The sequence below is a fragment of the Macaca mulatta genome, chromosome 9 (genome assembly GCF_049350105.2).
Source record: "Macaca mulatta isolate MMU2019108-1 chromosome 9, T2T-MMU8v2.0, whole genome shotgun sequence".
Classification (NCBI taxonomy): domain Eukaryota; kingdom Metazoa; phylum Chordata; class Mammalia; order Primates; family Cercopithecidae; genus Macaca; species Macaca mulatta.
Genome location: NC_133414.1, coordinates 5,719,846 through 5,746,698, shown reverse-complemented (window position 1 = coordinate 5,746,698; position 26,853 = coordinate 5,719,846). Strand labels below are relative to the sequence as shown.

Sequence of the window (26,853 nt, the reverse complement as noted above, 5' to 3'; positions counted from 1 at the left end):
CAGGCCTAACTTTAAATTCATGCTCTGTCACTTCTGAGCAAGCAGCAACTTTTGTCATGATGCAATTATTCTCTATGAAAGTGGTTCTACCACCTTAAAAATGGAAAGATTAACTCACGAGATTATAAATAACAAGGCTTAAAACAACCCAAAATATAAAAAACCAAAAATGAGAGAGAATGGATGGGGAGATATATTTTAAAATACCAGTGTATATAAGCGGGGTTTCCATAAATTTAATCTAACCATGGACATATTCAAAGGCACATGGACTTGTAGGAACATTTTCTAGAAAGTTTAAGTGCAGAATATGCGAAGCCTGTCAGAAAGTTTAACGGCACACGCACAAACAGAAAAACAAACTTCTTGTTTTCACTGGGTGTTTGACAAAATCATTTTGGGCAAGGCATGAAGGTGACATGGGGCAGACAGAAAACAAAATTGCTCTGTTCCACGGTTTTTAAATCTTCTTCATCAGAGAGAATAACCTCCCCAGTTTGGAAAGGTGAGGTCAACCTGTTCAGATGGGCTGGATCAGGGCGTGCACTTCAATGTTTCCATGAACACAAGGCCCTGTGCTGCCTCAGGAACCTCCACGTGTGCAGGAAACTGACGATTCTTCATGAAAGGAAGACGTGCCACAGACTGGCTGTTTTCCTGATTTTCAAGGAGAAATTCTGCTGTTGAGCCTGGAAAAAATTCTACAGCAGTTTATGAGGCACATACAATAATTTATAGGGGTTTGCAAAAAACAGCAGGTTTTGCTAAGAACAGATGTAGAATGATCACTCTTTTGAAATAGCAATGCCAGGCGTGCAGCATCATCTCTCCATTTTTTTTGTTGTTGTTTCTTTGTTTGTTTTGTTTTGTTTTGAGATGGTCTTGCTGTGTCACCAGGCTGGACTGCAGTGGTGCGATCTCGGCTCACCGCAACCTCCACCTCCCAGGTTCCAGCCACTCTCCCACCTCAGCCTCCCCAGCAACTGGGATTACAGGAGCACACCACCATGTCTGGCTTTTTTTTTTTTTTTTTTTTTTTCTGAAGAGGCAGTTTGTTTTTTAGTAGAGGGAGAGTTTCACCATGTTGGCCAGGCAGGTCTCCAACTCCTGACCTCAAGTGATCCACCCGCCTTGGCCTCCCAAATTACTGGGACTACAGGTGTGAGCCACCGCACCTGGCCAGCATCATCTGGTAAGCATATTTTTCTTAAATCCTGCGTGGTGGTTGACTCAGATTCAAGGAGTGTGAGTGTGGCACCTGGCCCCCGCTCCGTTGGCAGAAACCAGTGAGAGGGAAGGAAGAGGCTCTGTTGGAGTGACATGGATCTGACAATCCCAAGGTGACCCCTGCCTGGAGGCTGCCTTGTGTCAAAGTGCTCTGATTTGGTTCGGGGACAGGGTACTGTGAGTGTCTGGGATGATGATGACTAGGCTATCACAGCAGGGCAATCCCCAGAGGAAAGTGTCTCAGGAAGGAGATAGCATGGCCACACTTGAGGAGGCTGGTGAGAAGACGTTTCCACTGGGTGCAGTGATATGGAAAGGGCTGGTAAAATCGGTAAGAGCCATTCCGGGGGGCACAGCAGGAAGGCATCACTGGACAGGAGATGAGCAAGAGGACACTTCCTGACGATGATGGCAGAAGGAAAGCAGGTGTCGACTTTTTCTCTCTTCTGAAGCAAAATAAACAATTCCAAAGGGATTGTGTTAAAGACACAAATCTGTAATGAAAGGGATAATGCAACAGGTAAAAACATCATCACACTTAAAAAAAAATTCGAAAAGTAAAAACATTGGCACACTTAAAAAACATTGGTAAATTTGTATAGATTTAGGGGGTACAAGTGCAGATTTCTTCCAAAAAAAAAACTTAAAAAGAAAACACGGTGGTTATGCACAACATAAACCCGCAGAGAAAACATGAACCCGCAGGTTTAGAGAAAACATAAATCTGAAGAATAGAGAAACGTATTCAGAAACTATGCATCCAACAAAGGTCCAATCTAATCTCTAGAATCTACAAGGAACTCAACTCCACAAGAAAAAAGCAAACAACCTGATTTAAAATTGGGCAAGGACATGAACAGACATTTTTCACTGTGCAGCAATGAAGCCTGGGCTTTCATTGTACCCGTTACCCAAGTAGTTAATGCTGTACTCGGTAGTTAATTTTTAAACTCGCACTCCCCAAAGCCTTCTACATTTTAGAGTCTCCAGTGTCTATTATTCCACCCTGTAGGTGCATGTGTACCCACTGTTTAGCTACCACTTAAGTGTGAGAACATGTAGTATTTGACTTTATTTCTGAGTTATTTCACCTAGGACAATGGCCTCCAGTTCCATCCCTGTTGCTATAAAAGACAATTTCATTCTTTTCATGGCTCAGTAGTATTCCATGGTATATATACACCACATTTTCTTTATCCAATTCTCCAATAGTGGACATGTAGGTCAATTTCCTATCTTTGCTATTGTGAATAGTGCTGCAGTGAGCACATGATGGCAGCTCTCTTTTTTATATAGTTACTTCTTTCCCTTTGGGTAGATACCCAGGAGTAAAGTCACTGAAATGAATGTAGTTCTACTTTTAATTCTTTGAGAAATCTCCTGGCTGTTTCCCATAGAGGTTATTCTAATTTACATTCCCACTAATGGTGTATAAGGGTTTGTTTTGCTCCACATTTTGCTAACATTGGTTTTAGAAATTTTTAAGAATAGCCCTTATGACTGGTGTAAGAAGGTGTCACAATTGTGGCTTTAATATGCATTTATCTAATGATTAGTGATGTTGAGCTTTTCTTCATAAGTTTGTTGACTACATGAATGTCTTCTTTTGAAAAATGTCTGTTCATATCCTTTGCCCAATTTTTAATCAGGTTGTTTGCTTTTTTTCTTGTGGAGTTGAGTTCCTTGTAAATTCTGGAGATTAGATTAGACCTTTGTTGGATGTATAATTTGCAAATATGTTTCCTCATTTTGCAGGTTTATGTTTATCTATTGATTTTTTTTTTTTTTTTTTTTTTTTGCTGTGTTTACTTTAATTAAGTCCCATTTGTCTATTTTTGTTTTGTTGCATTTGCTTTTGAAGACATGGTCATAAATTCTTTGTCTAGACCAATGTTCACAATAGTTTTTTCTAGGTTGTCTCCTGGAAGTCTGATATTTAAGTCTTTAATTTATCTTTAGTTAATTTATGTACGTGATAGGAGGTCTGAGTCTACTTTCATTCATCTGCATGTGGCTATCTAAGTTTCCAAGCACCATTTATTGAATAGGATGCCATTTCCCCAATGTACATTTTTGTTGACTTTGTTGAAGATCAGTTGGGTATGTGACTTTATTCTTGCTTCTCTATTCTGTTTCACTGATCCGTGTGTCTGTTTTTATAACAGCACCACACTGTTTTAGTTGCTATAGCCTTGTAGTATAATTTAAAGTCAGGTCATGTAATGTCTCCAGCTTTGGTCTTTTTGCTTGGGGTTGCTTTGGCTATTCAGGCTCTTTTTTGAGTCCATGTGAATTTTAAGACTTTTTTTCTAATTCTGTCAGTACACTTTTAAAAGCTACAAAGCAGATGTATGACAGTAACTACTGACCCAGAGAAATAGAATCCAAACCTGGATGTGAGGAAATATTTAGCTAATTATTTATTTAATTATGGTCATAAAACAAGGAACCACTTAATATTTGAGAAAAGCCTCTAACTAACATGAAATCAATTGAATCCAAAACAAAAACAAAATTGCAAACAATAACAAAGGAAAATCACTTGAAAGAAATACGATTATGCAAGGAGAAGAAAATTTCCAAGGATACAAGCAAAGAAAAATTATTAATATACTTGGGGATAAAAAAATATTGTATCTGTGAAGCAAGAATATGAGCATTATATTATATACAAATGAAATATCTGGAGACCAAAAAATAGCACTTAGAAATTAAAAGCATGATATAAAAAATAATCAAGAGAATGTTTGGAACTTATGTTGAGGAAATCCACCAGGAAGAACAGCTATACAGAAGAAAAAAAGGTCCAAGAAGAGAAAAAAGATTTAAAAAGAAAAAACATATAGAAATCTAGAGTGCAAAATTGAAAAGAGAAGCATAATCTGTCTTTCATCAATAATAATCATAATTAATAATTGAAATAAATAAAAATTAAAAGACCTCTAGGATTATCTAGAAATGGAGTAGTGGTTTCCTCAGCAAATGAAGCCAGCTTCAGATAATGGAGAGTTCTGTTTCTGGGCACCAAAGAGGAGAAGGACAGCCTTCGTCCTGGTTTGCTTTGCCTCAGTTTCTCTGCTACCAACTCAGTGATGAACACACATTTTCACCACTGATTTCAGTGGCTTTTGGAACTTAAGGAATACACTGCTTTAAATTGTTCTGCAATTATAAACTAATTGGAAGTAAGGGCCTGCACTTCTGGCTTACTTCATGTTGACACCTGTTTGGCATACACTTTGACTTTGTAACTCACCCACATAACCCTTTGACCAGTTGAAGCAATGTCATGCCCCATCACTCTTCTAGTTTCAGGAGAGAAAAAAGAGAAGGTTTTGTTGGATAGTGATAGCCTTTATTTTAGCAACAAGTCCAGCCACTCTCTTCTTACAAATGAGCAGACCTCGCCCACTAAAACACGAGGAGCTGGTTTATCAGCAAGACTCAAGCCTTTCCCCGCCCCCGGACTTGGGCTTCACTGCCTGCCCTAGGACATCTGGGACTTTGCTGAGTTCTTGCTTCCCAGCAGGCAGATTTCTACCATTTTTTCTCAGCACACCCATAAATCTTGAAATTCCTCTCTGTGCACAGCCAGAAATGATATTCATTGAGAGGCAGGCAAAGCCAGTTAGACCTGCTGCCTCTCTCAACTCTCCCTTCTTAAGGGACAAGCAGGTGGATTATATCAAGTCACGAAGGAAAATCACAAATCCTGTACAGAATATTTTAAAAAAACACCTTTTGTGTATGAATTAATTCTGCATTTGCTGCCTAAAGAAAATGTAAAGCCTTCCTTAGGCAAGACACTGCTAGTACCACAGTGAATTACAAAGTAGATAATTAAACAGTCCCTTGCTTTCACTAGCTTTCCCTAATAAGAGTCAGAAGCATACACACTGGCAGATACAAAACATTCTACAACTAAAGCCCAAGTTTGAGCTCTGTCCATCCAGGAATGTCCCCGAGTAACAGTAACAGGAATGTCCTAGGAGGCAAATTTGACTCAACACCTGCACCATTGCCTCGGGCTCATGCTTGCCAATTTCGTGTTAGTGGATCTGCTTACTCATCATCTCGTCATCATAGCTAACACCGATGGCACATTTCAGGCACCGTGGTGCCCCTGTGTTCCTCTGCTTAATTTTCCAACACTGAGACAGTAGCTTTCTTCCTCTCTATGCCCAGGTGAGAATCTGGAAGTGCAGATAATTTGCATAGACTGTCCCAGGTCAAACAGGATGGGCCAAGGCAGGAAGAAACCCCGATCTGTAGGATCCCATGCCTTCATCATGAATGTGTGTTACAGGACAATTCACTCCTTCATGTTGTGTAAGGACATCAAGGAAGGAGGAAGGCAGAGAATTCCAGGGGAGGAGAATTTGTAGAAAGCTGCAAGGTTTGTAGATGCGATTTTACCTTTTTGTTTCTTAAGAAAATGTTTGCCCTGTCTCAGTCTTGTAAATAGACTGCAAGTTCATGAGACAGTATGTTTATTTCTTGATTTGAGAGATGATTCTGTGCTATCACATGATCCTTAAACCCTAGGGGCTCAACAGGATCAAGACTTTGTTTCACACATTCTACCTTTGCAACATGTAGAGGAAGGCTCAGCTCTATCCCTCAAGTGTTTTGTTCTACCCTCCAGAGCAGGAGGCCATGAAGACACTGATCAAACAGGGGCCAAACGTGCAGAGTAAACCCAGGCTCATGTTAAAATTCCCGTTGGGTTCAGCCCACAAGTAGCACATGTCACTTGCATTCACAGCACATTGGCCAGAAATTGTCATATGTCCCCACCTAAGGCTCAGTGGCCTGGGAAATGGAGAGAAACATGTGGCTATTGTATAGGCAGTGAATAGACTTTTACTTGCTTACCATGGACCAGGCATTCTATGGTCTTTTAAATACTAATTCACTTATTTCTCATGTCGACCTCTAAAGGGTTGCTATCAAATCTTTTTTTTTTTTTTTTTTTTTTTGAGATGGAGTCTCACTCTGTCACCAGGCTGCAATGCAGTGGTGCAATCTCAGCTCACTGCAACCTCCGACTCCCTGGTTCAAGCGATTCTCCTGCCTCAGTCTCCTGAGTAGCTGGGATTACAGGTATGTGCCACCATGCCAGCTATTTTTTTTTTTTTTTGTATTTTTAGTACAGACAGGGTTTCACCATGTTGGCCAGGATGGTCTCGATCTCCTGACCTTGTGATCCAGCCACTTCAGCTTCCCAAAGTGTTGAGATTACAGGTGTGAGCCACCAGGGTGGCTATCAAATCTTAAAATGCATAAATGACCAAGAGATGAAATTTCTTCCACATAACAGGAACAGAGAAGGGCACAAAAAAGTCACAGTTCATTTGAATTAAGGAGAAGCCTAAATTATAGGATCCTACAAGTCTACCAGCAGCAGCAAGGGGCACTGGGCAGATCAGAGTGACCTGTCACGGCCCCATCAATTGTTCATGAATGCGGGTGGGCCCCAGGTCTGCATTCCTCTCCTGTAACCCTCATTTGCATGCATGGCTCACAGAGTGAAGGAAACTGCGCAGGTCACTCCCTAATTATCACGGGCTCTAAGTCAGGAGAATGTTAATGACTGTATAGGACTTCACTGTGCTCAGGTGTTTTGTCTTTAGTTTGGTCCCATTCTAATCGATCTTAAAAGTGTTATCAGGTTATCATATTACACAGAGTTCAGTTATTCTGTTCACTGTATCATTAGTTAGGAGTCTTTGTGTGCAGGCAACAAAAACAAACTTTTAGCTTAGAATGAGAGTTTGTTCTAAGGACTTAGGGGTGTCTCGTGGAACCAAGGAATAGGAATTCAGGGGAGCTACAGGAAGACACTGGAACCAGGGCTCTGCTTCCCATGCACATTTCTTTCTGTAAGTTGCTCTCTCTCTCTCTTTTTCTTTCTCTCGTGTCCTTTCTTCCTTCCTTCTCTCCTCTTTCCCTTCCTCTAGCTGTCATCTCTCATCTCTCAATCCATCCATCTATCCATCTCTCTTTCCGTCTCTCTCCATCCATCCATCTGATGTCCTATTTTGCTAATTCATATAACAGGATTCAGCAGCCTCTTAGTTCCCAATTGTTTGTCTATTACAGTTCTAACCCTTCAATGATAAAGACTGAATTCCAAATCAAAGACTGAGAAGACGATAGCCCAGCTTCCAGGAGGTGTCTGTCCCTAACCAACTCAGCCATGGCCAACCTGTGGGATTACAGCTATGGACATGGGTGTCAGAGGCCTGTCCCTCAGATGGGGAAGGACCTTGCTCTCTTTTGGTGAAAGTTAAATGAAGCGTCATTTGGGTAAAACCTCCACACAGTGCCTATGTTGGGGAGTGCTCTCTCAGTGTTAGATTGTCTACTTCCTACCTGACTGCCTTCTCCCCTTTCCTGTCCTGTTTGTTAATCTTTGTGTTATAGTTACCAATACAATAACTGAAGTTTCTTGGGTGTTGTTGAATTGCTTCTGGATGGCAGACTAAGTACTAGAGGAAAGACAGCAGCCATTTGGAGAACTGAGCAATGTCAGCAACAAATACGAGCAAAAGCAAATTAAATCCTTCATTTTAAAAATGTAATGATATAAATAAAACAAGGAACCATAACCAATTTTTCGTAGACGCCAGAAATGGATATTTCACTCAGAGCAATATTTGTTCCCCAAAACAAATAAAGCCTTGGCTGGCAACAGTAGCAAATTCCTTTTCTAGCTAAACCACTGGTTTCTTGCCAGCCTGGCCATCCTTTCACCAGATTTCCGTTTCTTCTGAGACAGAAACCCCTGGGACGGCCACGCGTCCACACTCAGAGCTGAGCTCACCATAAAGCTGTTCATCTCCAGGAGCCTGGGATCCAAATTGCTTCCTGTAACCACCGACAGCTGTGCCAGAAATGACCTGGAAACCTTTTGATTGAGTCCTGGAAAGCCCAATGACCCTGCTGCCTCCCATCCTTGTCCCCTCCTTCTGCAGATGTTCATCCTTAAGCCTTTTCCCTCGGGGTGTGACCTGCGCTTCCCAGGCTATGGGCTTCCAGTCATCTGGAGTGTGTATCCCTCAGAGCCGTGACCCACACGCCCACACAATGGTGTTCCAGGCACCTGGAGTGTGTATTCCGCTCCATCTTCAGGTTAAATGGAAACCTAGACAAGGGCCACACCACTCTCCTCTCCCCTGAAGATTCCTGACCCCGCCTCACGGTCAATTCTCCAGTGAGAGCAGAAGTTTATTACCTTCCCCATCAAGGAGCAACCGTTTCTACCACTGCCTCTAAACCCCATCTTATCTGGAGTACAGAATCTATATACTTTGTAATGCATCATTTCAGCCTGGGCTTTTTAAACTATCAAAGCGGCTCCTTTTCTTGTTTTTATATATCAAACTTTCTTTTAAACAATTAAAAATTGTAAGACAGGAATAGCCTTCACACTGAATAGAAGGATAGGTGAAGAAGTATAGTCACTTTGACAAGCTACCATCAGCATTTCACAGTTCAATAGAGGTGATACAAGATCACAGGAGGTAATATCAATGCACAAGAATTCTTCTGAAGAATTTGCAGATGGAACCACTTACAATTCCTGGGAATAAAAGGGTTGTGTCATGAAGCTTGGTATTAGTGAGTTGTCAGGGCTAAGTCAATGGAAACCAACCCAAAAAATCCTCATAGTGTATTTGCTGTTAAATGGATTGTTCATTGGCAGGGGAAATAATGAGAACTTGGGGTGGGGACATAGTCCATTGGTCTGGCTGTCCTTGGAGGCAAGTGTAATAATGGGAGTGGTTTCTCTGGGTGTCACCTCCCAGAATGGGCTGCGTTGATCTGATTCTTAACTCTTAGTCAAGGCTCCTGAATTAGAACACGCTTCCTTTCAGAAGTGTAAATATTTAAAAATATATCCTTTTTTCCTTGAGCATTCATTTAACCTTTTTCTCATGTGCTGTGTGTATTCTTCACTGATGCAGATTAGAGAGTTCAAAAAATGCATCATAGACCCATTTAAGCTATATGATTAACTGCTAATATATGATATTAAGTTGTAGGGTTTTATGGAGATGAGCACCTATAATTATATTTGATGGTATATGATAATTACCTGTTTGGTTGAATTTTAAAGTATGATGACTTAAGAACATTCATCAATCCATATATGGCTCAAAGTCTGATATAAAATTACAACTCATTTTAATTGTTTTTTAAGTAATCAAACTGACATCGCTCATAACATAAAGCTTAAAGGAGACTGACTGATTTTGTAGAGATGATGTTAATAACAGTGATTGGAGTACTAGTTGAAAAATACTTTTTAGAAAATGGGAAATTCTAATCAATATTTTCCAAATGGACTAATTAAGTGTGAATGGAATGTTTCTACATTTCCAATAAAACATACAAAAATTCAGCTTGGGCAGGGCATGGTGGCTCATGCCTGTAATCCCACCACTTTGGGAGGCCAAGGCGGATGGATCACCTGAGGCCAAGAGTTTGAAACCAGCCTAGCCAACGTGCAAAAACCTGTCTCTACTAAAACTACAAAAATTAGCCAGGAGTGGTGGCGGGCGCCTGTAGTCCTAGTTACTCCAGAGGCTGAAGTATAAGAATAGCTTGAACCCAGGAGGTGGAGGTTACAGTGAGCCAAGATCATGCCACTGCACTCCAGCCTGGACAACACAGTGAGACCCTGTCTCAAAAATATATATATATTCAGCTTGGATTCTTGTTCCTCTAGAAGACCAGAGCACAGAAACTTCCATGGAAAAGGTGTTGTTAATAATGGCAGCAGAGAAGTCAAACTTTCACTACCTCCTTAGAAAAATCTTCACAACTTTCTTTAACTACTCAACCACACCTCTCCTTTTTCTTGTACCATTTTTGGCCTTTTGGAAGGTGGCTCTCTCTCTCCACTACCTAGTGGCAGATTCCATCATAGACACAAGATTCCTCATGTCACCTGACAACAAGCTCCATATCCCATTGGGTCCAGACACAATGTTTCTTGATGTTTAAATTGTCCTTGGGCCTTTGAAATATTCCTTGCCCCCATGGTTTCGCTGCTTCCTCCAATGACTCACCTCATGAAGAATCCTGAATGACACTACACAGCTGACATGCAGCTTAACCTAGAGTTCCAGTCTCCTTCCGCTTTGAGGTATACATACCTAAAATGTTGACACTTTGACCCCATAAATGAGGCAGGACCACATCCAACGATGAGACCTATGTAGCATCTGACCTTCAGGATTCTAGCACCCCAATTGCCTCACATTTGCAATTTGAACAAAGAGGAATGAGCCAATAGTGTGATCAGAATGGCATGAGGAAGGCATCCTGCTATGTGCAGGGATGATGCAGGTAGACGGAGTTCACACCAAAGCTGACCTAAGCACCAGCTCAGAAGACACGGCTGCTCAGCTGCTGGGGTGACAAGGAAGAAAAGGGTGGGGGTTGGGGGAAGGCCAGACAGAAAGCATACATCATGCAGGGCCTGACATGTATATTGTGTGCCGAGCAAATCTCACTGGAAAGATATACTTTCCGTATCCTTAATTGTTTCTGTTCAATTCCTGCTACTGTCTATGTTTCATATAAGCTGATGAGAAAGTTAGAAGATGGTAGCTCTAACAGAATAGACATGATTTTTTCTTTCTTTTTTTTTTTTTTTGGTGAGGCTAGCATTATTTGGAGCTTAGTTAATAAAACAGGAATTCTAGTGTTTTAACAAAACTTTACATTCTGTTTAAAAATGCATTAGTTAGGTCACACACAAATAAATTCTTTTCCGTTTGCACATGTACTGCCTTGCTAAAACACAGTGAAATATAACGGTATGAAGACAACTCTGTTGGAAAAAAATAACTTAATGCTCAATTTTCTTTTTTTTTTTTTTTTTTTGAGACGGAGTCTCGCTCTGCCGCCCAGGCTGGAGTGCAGTGGCCGGATCTCAGCTCACTGCAAGCTCCGCCTCCCGGGTTCACGCCATTCTCCTGCCTCAGCCTCCCGGGTAGCTGGGACTACAGGCGCCGCCACCTCACCCGGCTAGTTTTTTGTATTTTTAAAGTAGAGACGGGGTTTCACCGTGTCAGCCAGGATGGTCTCGATCTCCTGACCTCGTGATCCGCCCGTCTCGGCCTCCCAAAGTGCTGGGATTACAGGCTTGAGCCACCGCGCCCGGCCAATGCTCAATTTTCTAATTATTACTAAAATTAATCTTTCCTGCTACAATTTTAGAATACTAATAAAATTATTAAATTGAAGACTAGCTTCAGCTGACAAAAGTGCTTAATGAGGAGGGTGCATAGATTTTATGTACATAATTGAAGTTTCAAGTTGAGGACTAATTTTCTAGTTAACCCTTCTGGGAGTTAAGAGACTCAATCATTTATACTCATTGAACAGATTCATGAGCCAAGAATCTAAGTGGTGATCTCCAAAAGAGGGGTGCAAATCAAAGATGAATAGGATATCCGCAACTCTGTTTAGAGCTCTTAAAATGTATGTGATATTGTCATGCAATAAAACAAAAGAGATGGTGTCATCTCGAGTCTAAAACAAGATCATTTAACATTAGAATGTGTTCCACAGATATCAAATACTTATTGAACCAACAGTGTATAGGATGCTGAAGTGAAGCCACCAAAAAAGCAGATCATGATTGCTGCTCTCGAGTAGGTAACAATCTGCTAAGAAAACCGGATAAGGAGTTTCATCATCTGAATCAGGGATGTCAGTAACTCAGTCCACTCCAGAAGAGTTCAAACCTGTGAGTCCGAAGTGGCTCCAAGTTGGCAGAGAAGGCTTTGTGGAATAAGAAGGGCTTGTTCTGGTACCCAGAGGATGAGGAAGATGATGGATACAGTTGTGCTGGAACGGGGAGCCGCCACCTGGTGATTGTGCACGCCTGCTGAGTTGAGTGAAATCAAAATCACAATGACAGCATGAAGGGAAAAGCACCCTGCGAGTGACGAATTTAAAACATCGAAGAGAGAAAGGCGAGGCCAGGCAGTTTGACACGACAGTGCAGGTGGAATGTTAATAACCGCAAGTTCAGAGTGCCACAGCACTGCCACGCCATGGAGACCCTGAGATTTTATACCAAAAAGCAAAGGATTTATACCTTTTCTATAGGTAGGTAAACTGTGTGAAGTAGGTAAACTGAAGTGAAGACATGTTGGGCCCCTAACTAATTCGACCATGAAATAGAAGTCAAATTCTGAATCAGATATTTTACATTATCAATTCATTTAAAAAAAAAAAATAGCAAGTTAGGGAGACAATGGGAGACTGAGCGGGACATGTGAGCAGGATTTCAGGGCCAGAAGCAGAGCTCCCAGCCTGCAGCACCCTGAGGCCTTATTGAACGCAGTCAGCCTGGGCTCTGGTGTCCTCTGGCTGGTGACAGCACCCCTCCCTCACCCCCTAGAGAGTGTCTGCTAAGACAACTTTTTCATGAAAATAGGGCTCTCTGCACAAAGATGAACTGTTGATAAATTTTCTCCAAACCTAGGAAGGCCAAGGAACCCTGATTCCGAGTGGGGGAAGAAAAATGATGTCTTCTGAGAAATTCAGACCACAAGCTGATCCTCGTGGAAACGTGTAGTCTGAGTTTACACAGCTTGGGAACTCCACTAAACATGAGGCTAGTCATTTGGTCAAACTTGTCCAGGGCTGGCAGTGAACCCAGGCACTTGGCAGAAATGTGAGTCCTCCATACCCTGAACCAGAGACTCAAAGGACAGCTACGGATAAAGTTGCAAAGGTCTCTTATCACACAAGGAAACAAGTTCTAGATCCACAAACAAGTGCCAGCAAGGAAAACAACAACAACAACAACTGCAGAAACTAACCAGCAAAAATATTTCGATATGGAAATATTACACACTGAATACAAACAGGCATTTCACTATGTTTAATTAAATAGGGACTCATAAAAAGTGACCTGAAAATAATCAGGAGGTTTTTAAAAATTAAACTTTCCCATGCTAATTGAAATGAGAAATTCAATGAACAGGCTTATCATTGTATTGGGAAAAAGCTAAAGAGTGAACTAGACAGCAGATCTGGAGAAATTACCGAGAATACCATAAAAGCAGAAAATAAAAGTAGCAGAATATCATGTGATTTAGGGTCAGGAAAGGATTGTTTTATAAACAAAAACAAAGCAAACAAAGTATCTTGGAAAAGCATGATTCTGATGAATTGCATTCCTCAAAATGAAGAACACTGTAAAGAAATCTAGTAGCTACAAAAATAGAATATATTTTCATCGGTCAAATAAATAAAAATAATATTTACATTCTAGTGTTTAGAAGAATTTTCTGTAAATAAAGAAGAAAAAGACAGCAACCTCTAGTAGGGAAAATACAGGCTTTATATATACATATGCATATATAACACGTACATTATATATATGGTTTGGTTGTACATATACAACATGTACTATATATATATATACATATATATATATATATGACTTGGTTCTGTGTCCCCACCCAAATCTCATGTCAAATTGTAATTCCCATGTGTTGGAAGAGAGGCCTGGTGGGAGGTGACTGAATCATGGTGGTGGACTTCCCCTTTGCTGTTCTTATGATATTGAATGAGCTCCCATGAGATTTAGTTGTTTAAAAGTGTGTAATTCTTCTGCCTTTTCTCTCTCTGTCCTGTTCCACCATGGTAAGATGTGCTCGCTTCCCTTTCGCCTTCCACCATGATTATTATGTTTCCTGGGACCCTCCAGCCATGAGGAACTGTGAGTCAATTAAACCTCTTTTCTTTATAAATTACTCAGTCCCAGGTAGTTCTTTGTAGTGATGTAAGAACAAACTAATACTATATGCAAAGGATATGAAGTGACTATTTGTAGAAAAGGAAACTGAAAGACAATGAATCAATGTTCAAAAGCTTTATTTAGAAAACAGAACGATGCTAATTTAAATAATATAATATCACATTCTGCATATGGACTGGCTAAGCTTAAAAAGCTAGGCAATGCCAAGTATCACAGATGTAGGAGAGATGAAGGCCCCATTCACTGTGGGTGCGCTTGTAGACTGGAACAGCCATGCTAAAGAACAACCTGGCACACCCTAGTCAGGCTAAGCATGTGCAAACCTTACCCAAGTATGTGCAGTTACCCTTGTACACATTTACGCTATGGAAATTCTGATGCAGGTCAGTAAGGGAACGTGTTCATGGGTGCTTGCTCCAGCATTGCCTGTGGGTCAGGCAGACAGGTGAAACATGGGGCAGTGCCCTGTGGAGTATTATTTATGTTGGGACCAGCAGATCCTCTCTGCACATTATTAAATAGATGAGTTTTAAAAACACCATGCTTAGTGAAGAAAAAAAGGATAAGAAACAGAACGAGGTATAAAACATGATACCGTTCACTTAAATTTAAAATGGATTTGCATAAAGCAAAATACACATTATGCAAAAGCACATACCAGCAATATTATGTGGATTAACTACTTTACAATATTTTTCCCAAGGGTGGAGTAGAATGAGGTGAAGAAGGTGTTAAAAAGGAAGTTTTTCAAAAAAAGAAAAGTGAAAAAACTCAGAAAGAAAAAAATAAATAAAAAAGGAAAATGCCATAATGTATATGACAGAGGAACAAATAAATTTATAAATGGAGCACAATACAGAGCTGAGAAATTTATATATTTATATCTAACCAGGTAAATAGAGACCTGAATAAAACATACAGTAGAGCTCACTTTGTAGGTCAGTAAAGGAAGAATGGACTTTTCAATAAATGAAATGAGATTACTGCATCAAACCCCTAAAGACGTAAATGTTAAAGACAAATTTAGAAATTTCAGAAAATAATGTAAAAATAGGTCTATGCTCACAGGGTAGGAAAACATGTTTTAATAGGAGATGGAAAATTGCAAATTATAAAGAAGATAAATTAAACCACATCCTATTATGCTAAAATAATTTAGGTTACAGTGCATTTGAAAATGAGGCTAATCAAGATATCATAAAAACAATGAAAACACAAGCACAAAGCAAGACATGATTATTTTCAATACATAGATCAACAGGAGAAATTCAAGTACCCAATAGGAAAATAGCAATAAAGAGTAATTTCACAGAAGAGGAAATGCAAATAACCAATGAACACATGAAAAAAAATCCTACCACCAGTAGTAACCTGGGAAAAGCAAATTAAAAACTAGATGAGATGCATGTTCTAATCCAGTGGATTGGCAACCATTTTTTTAAGTCTGAAAATATCTAGTACTGATGAGGATATGTAGTGATTGGAACATTTTTCTAAAACTGGTAAGAGTATAAATTTCTACGACTATTTTGGAAAATCAGCATTATCCAGTAAAGCTGAAATTGTGCATTCTCTGTCACCCAGAAATTTCATTTTTATGTATAAACTCCAGAAAAAAACTCTACCTTCCACCTCATCTCCCAGAATATACATATATATGTACATATGCATATTCATACCAACGTTCATAATAAGGACATAGCTGGAAATAACTCAAATGCCTGTCAACACAAAAATGGATTGAGACAGTTCAGTAGAATCCTTTTTTTTTTTTTTTTCCCTTTTGAGCCCAGGTTGGAGTACAGTGGTGCGACCTCTGCTCACTGCAACCTCCGCCTCCTGGGTTCAAGCGATTCTCATGTCTCAGCCTCTGAGTAGCTGGGACTACAGGCATGTGCCACCACGTCCAGCTAATTTTTGTAGTTTTAGTAGAGACAGGTTTTCACCATGTTGGCCAGGCTGGTCTCAAACTCCTGACCTCAGGTGATCTGCCCATCTCGGCCTCCCAAAGTGCCGGGATTACCATGCCCGGCCTTTAGTGCAATCATTTCATAGAATATTAGTCATCAGTGAAAAGAAGAGAATCAGAGAGACACACAACAATGCAGATGCATCTCACCCGGTAGGATTCCATTTATATAAATTTCAAAATATGCAGAACTCAATAAAAAACACAGAAATATGCACAGAAACCTGAAGAAAGGGAGGGAATTATAGATAAGCATTCAGGAGAATGGTCGCATGGGCGGGGTGGGGCAGGTTAGAGGAGGTGCCTGCAGGGCCTTCAACAGTGACGTATGTCTGGGCACATATGCACACTGGCATGTTCTTAAACTGACTCAGGTACACAGGTATTTCTTGTACCATTATTCTTATTGCTTAACATGCATTTTATAAGTATCATTTGAAAGCTATTCATTATTTTTAAAAGCAACATTTTTGTTTGCTTGTTTTGTTTTTTGAGACGGAGTCTTGCTCTGTCACCCAGGCTGGAGTGCAGTGGCACAATCTTGGTTCACTGCAACCTCCACCTCCTGGGTTCAAGCGATTCTCCTGCCTCAGCCTCCTGAGTAGCTGGGATTACAGGTACATGCCACCATGCCTGGCTAATTTTTGTATTTTTCACTAGAGACGGGGTTTCACCATGTTGTCCAGTTGGTCTTGCACTCCTGACCTCAAATGATCCGCCCATCTCGGCCTCCTAAAGTGCTGGGATTATAGGCGTGAACCTGTGCACCCAGCCCAACATTTTGTTTTTAAAGTTTGTGAGCAAGAAAATGCCCAGGGCAGAATATTACCAAATAAACAACATGGAATTTGTGATTGGTCAGAAAAGGGTCAGTCAGGCATGAAGATCATGGATCGTATGAATCTATTTATATGAAATGTCACGGCAGGTAAATCCACACAGATACACAGCAGATTTGTGGTTGCCAGGGGTTGAACGAAGACGAGAATGGGGAGTGACTGCTTCATGGATATGTGTTACCTTTTGGAGTAATTAAATGTTTTGGAACTTCGTTGAAAGTGGTTATTGCACAAAGTTGTGGACATACTATATGCACGGAATTGTACACTTTACAATGATTAATTTTATGATATGCAAATCTCACCTCCACTTTGAAAACGTTTTATTAAAAAAACCAAAACAGTCCAAGGTCTTAGTTCCAGCTTTGTTATTTACTGACTTGGGGAGTTTTCTCTCAGTATGCTTTCTTCTTTATTTAAGAAGCATATAGATTCCTGCCACAAGGTGAACGTTGTGGGAATAAGAATGTCATGTGTGTATCGTCCCCACATATGGCAGAAATTTAATAAATGGTAGCAGTCCTTACTTTCATTGTTAATGGAAAAGTCTGTAGACTGTACATTGGGAAGACTTGCGTTTTTAAATCTTTGACCCATAAATATGTCATTTTTCCTAAGCTCCCCAAAACAGCAGTAGCAGAAAGTATGACTGTTTCTTGCAAGTATGAAAGTCACTATTTCACATAGAAGATTTTAGCCAAACAATTTTCTAGATCAAATGATGTGTTTTACACACACACACACACACACACACACAATGGAAAAAACTAGCTTATTTAATTCTTAAAACATACAGACATACACATGCATATAGATGCACACACATATATATATGCACATATATAGTATACATATACACACATACAGACACACATATAGACACACACACAGACACACACATATACACACAGATGCACATATATATGTGTGTATATATGTGTGTGTGTATGTGTTAAGAATTAAGTAAAATAAATTAGTTTTTCCATCATGGGAGAAAAGCTCTGAAGAAAAGAAAAAAAAATTAGCAAATGCTAAGAGTACAATGTAACAGAATTTCTATACAGTAGCAATTTAAAATTTATAATTGCATAGGATAAGGAAGTAGCTCTTTGCACATTATTCATCTACACTGTATAGGAGCAGAGTAGGAGACAATTGATGTCATAATAAGAATTCAGGTGCATTTTCATTATTCATAGGCTAAAGCTCTTCAACTTCATGAAACGAGTGAAATAAAAGGCAAAACAAAAAGCATCACTCCTTTATAGTTCTTTGTTCAGCAATTATTCAAAAACCTCAAAAAAAAAAAAAGACATTTTTTCTAGGAAAGCTCAAAAAAACAAAACTTGGTGATTATACCTAATAAGCTTTTTGTTTTATTTTGGTCTTTTGTCATACATAGTGATATGGGTCTTCAGTCTTCACTTTAGTGAGCCAAAAACCTCAAGGACTTTGCTTATACGGTTTTATTGCAGTTGACTTTAGCAGCAAATAGAATTAAAAATGATGCTACTACACTGAATATTAAGTCTATGTATAATTCATATTTGACATACTTAAAAATATTTGACTGGGCGTGGTGGTTCACGCCTGTGATCCCAGCACTTTGGGAGGCTGAGGTGGGCGGATTGCCTGAGCTCAGGAGTTCAAGACTGGCCTGGGCAACACAGTGAAACCGCATCTCTACTAAAATACAAAAAATTAGCTGGGCATGCCGGCATGTGCCTTTAGTCTTAGCTACTACAGAAACTGAGGCAGGAGAATTGCTTGAACCCAGTAGGTAGAGGTTGTAGTGAGCTGAGATCGTGCCGCTGCACTCCAGCCTGGTCAACAGAGCGAGACTCCATCTCAAAAAAAAAAAAAAAATTATTAATTTTGGATTTATTTTTTGAAAAATAACAACATGGTCTGACATGTAAAGACCTTAAAAGATCTCACTTCCACCTTCAGACCAAGAAAAAACGGATCAAACTGAAAATCAACAACTCTGCTTCTATCCGTCAGAGAATTGCAGTCACAGCGCAGACTGCTGCGCCCCAAACTGGAAAGAGGGGTAGATACTCGGAGAGAGTAACAGTTCACTCGTGGCAGAAACCCAGGAGAAGAAGCTGACACATTGGAGCCAGGACTGTTTGGGTTTGTGGTTTAGAGTCAATCATTTTTTGTTTGTTTGTTTGTTTGTTTTTAAAGACAGGGTTTCGCTCTGTCGTGCAGGCTGGAGCACAGTCGTGCCAACATGGCTCACTATTTACCTCAATCTTAAGGGATGTTCACCCACCTCTGTTTCCATAGTAATTAAAATTAAAGGCCAGGAGTGCCCTCTGGCACCTGGCTAATTTTTTGTTTTATTCCTTTTATTTTATTTATTTAGCTATTTTGAGACGGAGTCTCACTCTGTCACCCAGGTTGGAGTGCAGCAGCATGATCTCAGCTCACTGCTACCTTCATCTCCCGGGTTCAAGTGATTCTCCTGTCTCAGCCTCCCGAGTAGCTGGGACTACAGGTGCGCACCATCATGCCCAGCTAATTTTTGTACTTTTAGTAGAGACAGGGTTTCACCATGTTGGCCAGGATGATCTCGATCTCATGACCTCATGATCCGCTCCTCGGCCTCCCAAAGTGCTGGGATTACAGGCATGAGCCACCGTGCCCAGCCTTTTTGTTTTATTTCTTATTGAGATGAGGTCTTGCTATGTTGCCCAGGCTGGTCTTGAACTCTTGGCCTGAAGCATCCCACCTCAACCTCCCAAAGCGCTGGGACTACAGACATGAGCCACTGTGCCCTGCCAGTGTCAGTCATTAATTTTGAAAAATTCTCGGCTGGGTGCGGTGGCTCAAGCCTGTAATCCCAGCACTTTGGGAGGCCAAGACGGGCGATCACGAGGTTAGGAGATGGAGACCATCCTGGCTAACACGGTGAAACCCCGTCTCTACTAAAAAATACAAAAAAGTAGCCGGGCATGGTGGCAGGTGCCTGTAGCCCCAGCTGCTCGGGAGGCTAAGGCAGGAAAATCGCTTGAAACCAGGAAGCGGAGCTTGCAGTTAGCTGAGATCCGGCCACTGCACTGCAGCCTGGGTGACAGAGCGAGACTCGGTCTCAAAAAAAAAAAAAAAAAAGAAAAAAGAAAAAAAAAGACAAAGAAAAATTCTCAGCTATTATCATTTCAAATAAACAAATAATATTTTTCTCAGGTATGAAAGGTTGGCTCAACATTCAAAAAGCAATTAACATAATCTACCACTTCAACAGTCTAAAAAAGAAAAATCATATAATCAAGTGAAAAAGAATTTGAAAAATTCCAATACCCATTCATGATAAAACACCTCAGCAAACTAGCTGTAAAGAAGAACTTCCTCAAGCTGACATAGAACATCTACTAAAACCTACAGCTCTCCTCTTAATAAATAATGAAGAATTGAAAGCTTTCCTGCTAAGATCAGAAACAAGGCAAGGGTATCATCGGCTCTCGAAATTTCTATTTAACATCAAAATGAAAGTTCTAGCTAATAAAACTAACAAAAAATAAAAATAAAAAGTTATACAGATTGGAAAGGAACAAATAAGCCTCTCTTTGTTCATAGATGACATGGTTATGCCTGTTTAAAAAAAAAAAATCAGCAACTACAGAAAACTGAAATGAATCAGTGATTGTACCAAGGTTGTAAGGTACAAAGGAAATATACAAAAGTCAATTGCTTGCTATATAACAGTAATGAACAATTAAAATTTAAAATTAGAAACACAACATCACTTATATTAGCACCCAAAAATGACAAGTATAAATCTAATGAAAATATGTACAAGAGCTATAAGTAGAAAACTCAGATAAAAGACATCAAAGAAGATGTAAATAATTGGAGAAATATTCCACATGTGTGGATAAGAAGACTCAATGTTGTTAAGATGTCAGCTGTTCTCAACTTGATCTATAGATTCAATATGTTCCCAGTCAAAATGCCAGCAAGTTAATTTTTAGATATCAACAAATTCATTCTAAAGGTTATATGGAAGGATAAAACACCCAGCATCGCCAAAAGAGTGTTGAAGAAGAACAAAGTCAAAGGCACTTGCTGTTTGACTTCAAGACTTATTATAAAGCTACAGTAATGAAGACTGTGGTATTGGTGAAAGAATAAATGAATAGATCAATGGAATAGAATAGAGAGCCCAAACATAGAATCACACAGGCAATATACATATATTTATGGTATACAATAAAAAAGCTGTTATTCAAGGATTTGCTACCATTTTATGTATGTGCATAATATATAGAAAGTTGTCTGGGGAGATGTACTAATAAGTGGTCAAGGTAAATGTTTTTGGATGGAAAGATGGCAAATAGGATTTTTTTTTTTTTTTTTTTTTTTTTTGAGACGGAGTCTCATGCTGTTGCCCAGGCTGGAGTGCAGTGGCGCGATCTCGGCTCACTGCAAGCTCCGCCTCCCGGGTTCCCGCCATTCTCCTGCCTCAGCCTCCTGAGTAGCTGGGACTACAGGCGCCCGCCACCGCGCCCGGCTAATTTTTTGTATTTTTAGTAGAGACGGGGTTTCACTGTGGTCTGGATCTCCTGACCTTGTGATCCGCCCGCCTCGGCCTCCCAAAGTGCTGGGATTACAGGCTTGAGCCACCGCGCCCGGCCCAAATAGGATTTTTAAAAGTATTATTATGTTTATCAGTATTTCTACATCTGTCTTTTGCAATTAAAATATTAGGTTTAAAAATGTTATTATTAAATTAACACAAAAATAAATTACACTGATGTTTTATAGGAGAATTGTATGTAAAATAAAACAAAGGGAAACATACAAGAACTTAGTAGAATATGCTTCCTTTTTCTTACTTTGTATTCGGGTGCTGAACATGCAGGTTTAGTCCATCAGAGGCCTCGACGGTGCCTTTATTCATCTTCCAACCCGCTGGTAATAGCGTGGCTTCTCATCGTTAGAACATGATCCTGTTCCTGCCAAGGGTGAACTCACATAAGGTTTATCTGCACTATTTCATTTCTGTCCCTCCCACATCAAAGTATGCTATGACCTACATAAGGACTTTAAAAATGAGTTATTTTTTACCCTCAATCCTTCCTGTCATCTCATGAGCTCATGGTCTTCCCAGCAGATAATTTTAAGCCACGTTTGAGTTTCTCCATAGAACTTGTCTTGTGCCATATTTCATTTAAAGATGGATATCCTTTTTCTCAGATAAGAACCATATCATCCAGCCCTCTTTGTTATCTCTTTTTTTGGGAAAAGTCCTAGCACCAGTGGGCTGGCACCCAAGAAGCCCTAAAATCATCCCAAACTGGCTATTCTCGGTTAATCCATCTGTAGACTGTGGTCCAGGAGGATAGAAATGCAAATCAGTTGCAAGCGAGTGAAGTCCGAGCTGACCAGTGTATTCAGAAAATAGGCTCCTGCCATTAAATGACATTTCCAAATAATAAAAACATTCAGATGGTAAAACCAAATCAAACTTCAACCGAAAATAAGCTTCCTTACATTCCCCTTTTGCTGCAGAGAAATCCTCCTAAAATGGTCCTGTGCCCCTGGCTACTGGGGAGGCTGCCTCCTTCCAGGCCTGAGGTGCCACCTGAGGCTTCCCACATGACAGATGTTTCTCAGACAAAAAAGAAAGCAGTGCTCCTTCGGGACCCAAAAGACCTTTCTTCACATGGTAAGGCCTTTAAAACGAGTAGGGTGGACTGTGGAGGCTTTAAGGAGGGAAGTGAAGCTGCCAGGTAGCCAGGAGGTTCTCTGGAGTGGGTGGAAAGGCCCAGCAGATGTATCTCTAGCCCCGCGGGGGAGGCCGCCCTGGGCCCCTTGCCCTCACGAAGAAATGGGGATACACTCAAGGGGGCATCCACTTGCTTTTTGGTTTTGTTTGTTTGTTTGTTTGTTTGAGACAGAGTCTCGCTCTGTCGCCCAAGCTGGAGTGCAGTGGCGCAATCTCGGCTCACTGCAATCTCTGCCTCATAAGTTCAAGCAATTCTCCTGCCTCAGAAGCTGAGTAGCTGGAACTGCAGGTGTGCGCCACCACACCCGGCTAACTTTTGTATTTTTACTAGCGACGGGGCTTCACCATGTAGGCCAGGCTGGTCTTGAACTCCTGACCTCGTGATCCACCTGCCTCAGCCTCCCTAAGTGCTGGGATTACAGGCATGAGCCTCTGTGCCCAGGCTCCACTTGCTCTTGACCTGAGGGACCCCAAATCTGTGCATTCTGAGTTTTCCGACCTTTCCGACTAAATTTTTGGTTCATTGAACCCTCTTTCAACCGTTTGGCAACTATAATCCTGTATTTTCAGCAGCAGTCCTTTTTGGCCGGGCATGGGGGCTCATGCATGTAATCCCAGCACTTAGAGAGGCCGAGGCAGAGGGATCACTTGAGGTGAGGGGTTCAAAACCAGCCCAGCCAACATGGTGACACCCTCTCTCTGCTAAAAATACAAAAAGTAGCCAGGTGTGGTGGCTCATGCCTGTAGTCCCAGCTACTCGAGAGGCTGAGGCAGGAGAATCTCTTGAACTCAGGAAGCAGAGGTTCCAGTGAGCTGAGGCCACACCACTGCACTCCTACCTGGGCGTCAGAGTGAGACCCTGTATCAAAAAAGTAAAAACTAAAAATTAAATTATTAAAATATTTTTAAAATATTTATAAAAATATGTTTAGACTGGTTCACAGAGGAAATAGGGAAGGGGCTCTGCCCTGTTCATAATTACACAACATGGGTCCTCCTCTTGCTATTCCAGGGGCCACGCTCTGTCCAGCAGGAAGCCACATGGATTTTCTAAGACAAAGTAAATTTATAAAATTATAACTATTAAAGCATTTAGTTAATGTTGCTCAGATTTAATCACTTTAAAGGGAATGTCTCAGCACACTATATTTTTAAAATTTTGTTTAATTACATCTTACAACCGGGAAGCATGAGATATTAAGGCACAAACCAAAGAATGGTCAAGAAAAGCAAAGGTGGACAAAGTGAAGAAGGAGTCACAATTTGAATTCTCTGAGTTTTCAAATTGCTTCTCTTTCTTGGCTTTGCCTAGTTAGTTTTTACCTTTGGTGAGCCACTGCCTTGATCTGTTCTCAGTTTAGATGACTGCGATATGAAGGCCTAGGTAAGAAGTATGACATATGAAAATAAAAACACAGTCAAGAGAGAATTTGAGGGACGTGGTTGTCACTTCACGGAGCCCTGCTGAAGCTGAAAAGAAATAGATCAACAAAGCAGGGCTATGCGGGGCCTTCACATGCGACGCCCGTGCGCCATGCTGTTCTTACAGGGAAGTCAAAAAGCCTGCTTCGGCCGGGCGCGGTGGCTCACGCCTGTAATCCCAGCACTTTGGGAGGCCGAGGCGGGCGGATCACGAGGTCAGGAGATCAAGACCATCCTGGCTAACACGGTGAAACCCCGTCTCTACTATAAATACAAAAAAAAAAAAAAAAACTAGCCGGGCGCGGTGGTGGGCGCCCGTAGTCCCAGCTACTCGGGAGGCTGAGGCAGGAGAATGGCTGAACCCGGGAGGCGGAGCTTGCAGTGAGCCGAGATCGCGCCACTCACTCCAGCCTGGGCGACAGAGGGAGACTCTGTCTCAAAAAAAAAGAAAAAGAAAAAAAAAAAAAAGGCTTGCTTCATTTCTGGGAATAAGTGATTCATTTGTCACCCTGGAATCCAAAATATACAAATTCAACATGGAAACATAGGCAGGTAAATGTGCGCGGTTTAAGTATGATGCTCATAGAAAAGTAAAAGCTAACAAGAACACAGCTGCCTAGCACACTTGAGAAATAATGGCATCAGATGATGAAGGTTTCCCACGATTGGAAAATGGATTTGGTTTTTGCATTTAAGTTTTCAACAACGAGCAAAACCATTTCATCGAAAAGTACCAAGCTGATGACAAATAAATAAATAAATAAATAAATAAATAAATAAATAACAAGGACCACACAGCCTGAGGCAGCTGGCTCAGCACAGCAAAGTCCCCACTGGAAGTCAAGCAGGGGGAAATCTCAGGTCTATGCTTAGCTGGTGGGAAAGGGATCTTCCTGTTGGATTCCACAGCTCAGAAACCAGAGTACAAGCTGGCACTGACTCACCTCACCCCCGCGTTCCCAGCATTGATAAAGAAAACTGGCTGTGATCAATCACCCAGCGCTCCCCTGCACAGTCCTTCTGAGCCGCTGCGCATCTGGTACCGCAGAGGGCGCCTCTCACCTCACGCGAACTCGCTGCCCCAGGATCATGGTGAAACAATCTCAGAAAATAAGTGGGTCCTCGGCCAAAGTGTGTGTTGTAACCGCGTGGCCGTGAAGAGTTGTTCGAGTTGGGGAGGCTGCGTGCTGACACGCAGGTAAACGTTTGCATTGAGTAGTTTATATCAACAGGAGCATCTTCATGTAGTAAAACCCAGTCCTTGGATGACGAGAATCCCAAATGCAGCAATGACTAGAGCTGGTGGAAAATTTGTTCAGAGGACAAATTTAGTCTAGAACACATTTTTTGTTCTATCTAAATGGTTTCATCTAAGATATATAATGTTTATATATTATGTACATGTGTTATTTTTGTGGAGAGTGTTAATATAAAACATAAAGAAGTTTGAAAATTAGTGTAAATATTCAAGTATTTTTAACATCTTAGAAGTATATGAAAACAATGAAACACCGTTTCTGCTGAAGACAAAAGAGACCCATAGCTTTAAACAGCACCCACAAAGCTTTATCCATGGGACACAATCAGGATCGTCTCCTGTGTCAAATGGCAGACGTGGCCTGGCCCCTGAATGAGATTTGGTGAGGTTTTAGTTTCTCTGAAAAGACTTGCAGAGAAAGGGCATGAACTCTCCCCTCCATAGGCTGGACAATAATCTAGATACCACCAACCCTGGAGACCCCGGCAGCCAAGACTATGTACTTTCAGTGTATATATTTAAGGTACACAACATAATGTTTTCGTATATATATACACACACACACACATGTGTATATATATGTATATATGTGTATATATGTATATGTGTGTATATATGTATATATGTGTATATATGTATATATGTGTATATATGTGTATATATGTATATATGTGTATATATGTGTATATGTGTATATATGTGTATATATGTATATATGTGTGTATATGTGTGTATATATACATGAAAACAAGTGATTACTACAGTGAAGCGAATTATTCTATGTATTATCTTTGGTAGTTACCTTGTATGTGTGTCTACGTAAAGTGAAACGGAAGAGGTTCCCTTGTGCCCCCTCACAGGGCGTGTGACGGGGGGAGTGGCTTGCTTCTTCAGGCCCCCTCTGCTCAGACCTCTAGGGGAGTATACAGATGGGGTCAGGGTGTGGGGCGCCGGGCCCACAGCAGTGTCTAGGTGTGGATAAAAATTTTGTTGAGCTTATTCTGTGAACATAAACTGATAAAATAATATAAAGGGACTGAAAAGTAAAATCTCTTGGGAACTAAGAAGCATATTCCCAAATAAATGACTCAATTCGAAGATATAATCAAAAGAAAAATTACAACTTTTAGTAATGAAGAATACTCTTTCTATCTAAAACTGTAGAACAAAGTGAAAGCAGTCCCCCGAGAGGGGGAAAAAGTCACATAAAATATCGTCTTTATTTTCAACAAAACTAAAAAATCAAAGGGAGTTTGTCCTCATCCTAAGAATCTAAAAAATTCCAACAAAAAATGAATAAGAAATGTAAATTGATATTAAAAACTAAAATTAAAAACAAAAAGTTACCAAAAATTTAAAAATTCAACTATAATTCTTATATCAAAGTGATGATTTTTTTCAATATTTTATTGTGGACAGTACAAATGACATAAAACATCCTAACCATTTTCAAGTGCACCATCAGCCTGCAAGTCGCGCTAAGTACATTCACACTATTCTGAAGCCATCACCACCATTTCTCTCAGAGATTCATCTTGTAAAACCGAACCTCTAAACCTTATCACACAACTCCCCATCCCCTCCACTCTCAGGCCCTGGGAAACACCATTC

General features: G+C 40.6%; 1 long non-coding RNA gene across 1 annotated transcript; it reads right to left on the bottom strand.

Annotated features, from left to right (window-relative positions):
• Positions 1 to 348: 348 nt before the first annotated feature.
• Positions 349 to 21,787, bottom strand: LOC144331383 (uncharacterized). Its single transcript, XR_013398480.1, has 2 exons — positions 21,670 to 21,787; positions 349 to 1,721 (listed from the first exon to the last, which is right to left on the bottom strand). It is a non-coding gene; the product is annotated as an uncharacterized LOC144331383 (long non-coding RNA).
• Positions 21,788 to 26,853: the final 5,066 nt, after the last annotated feature.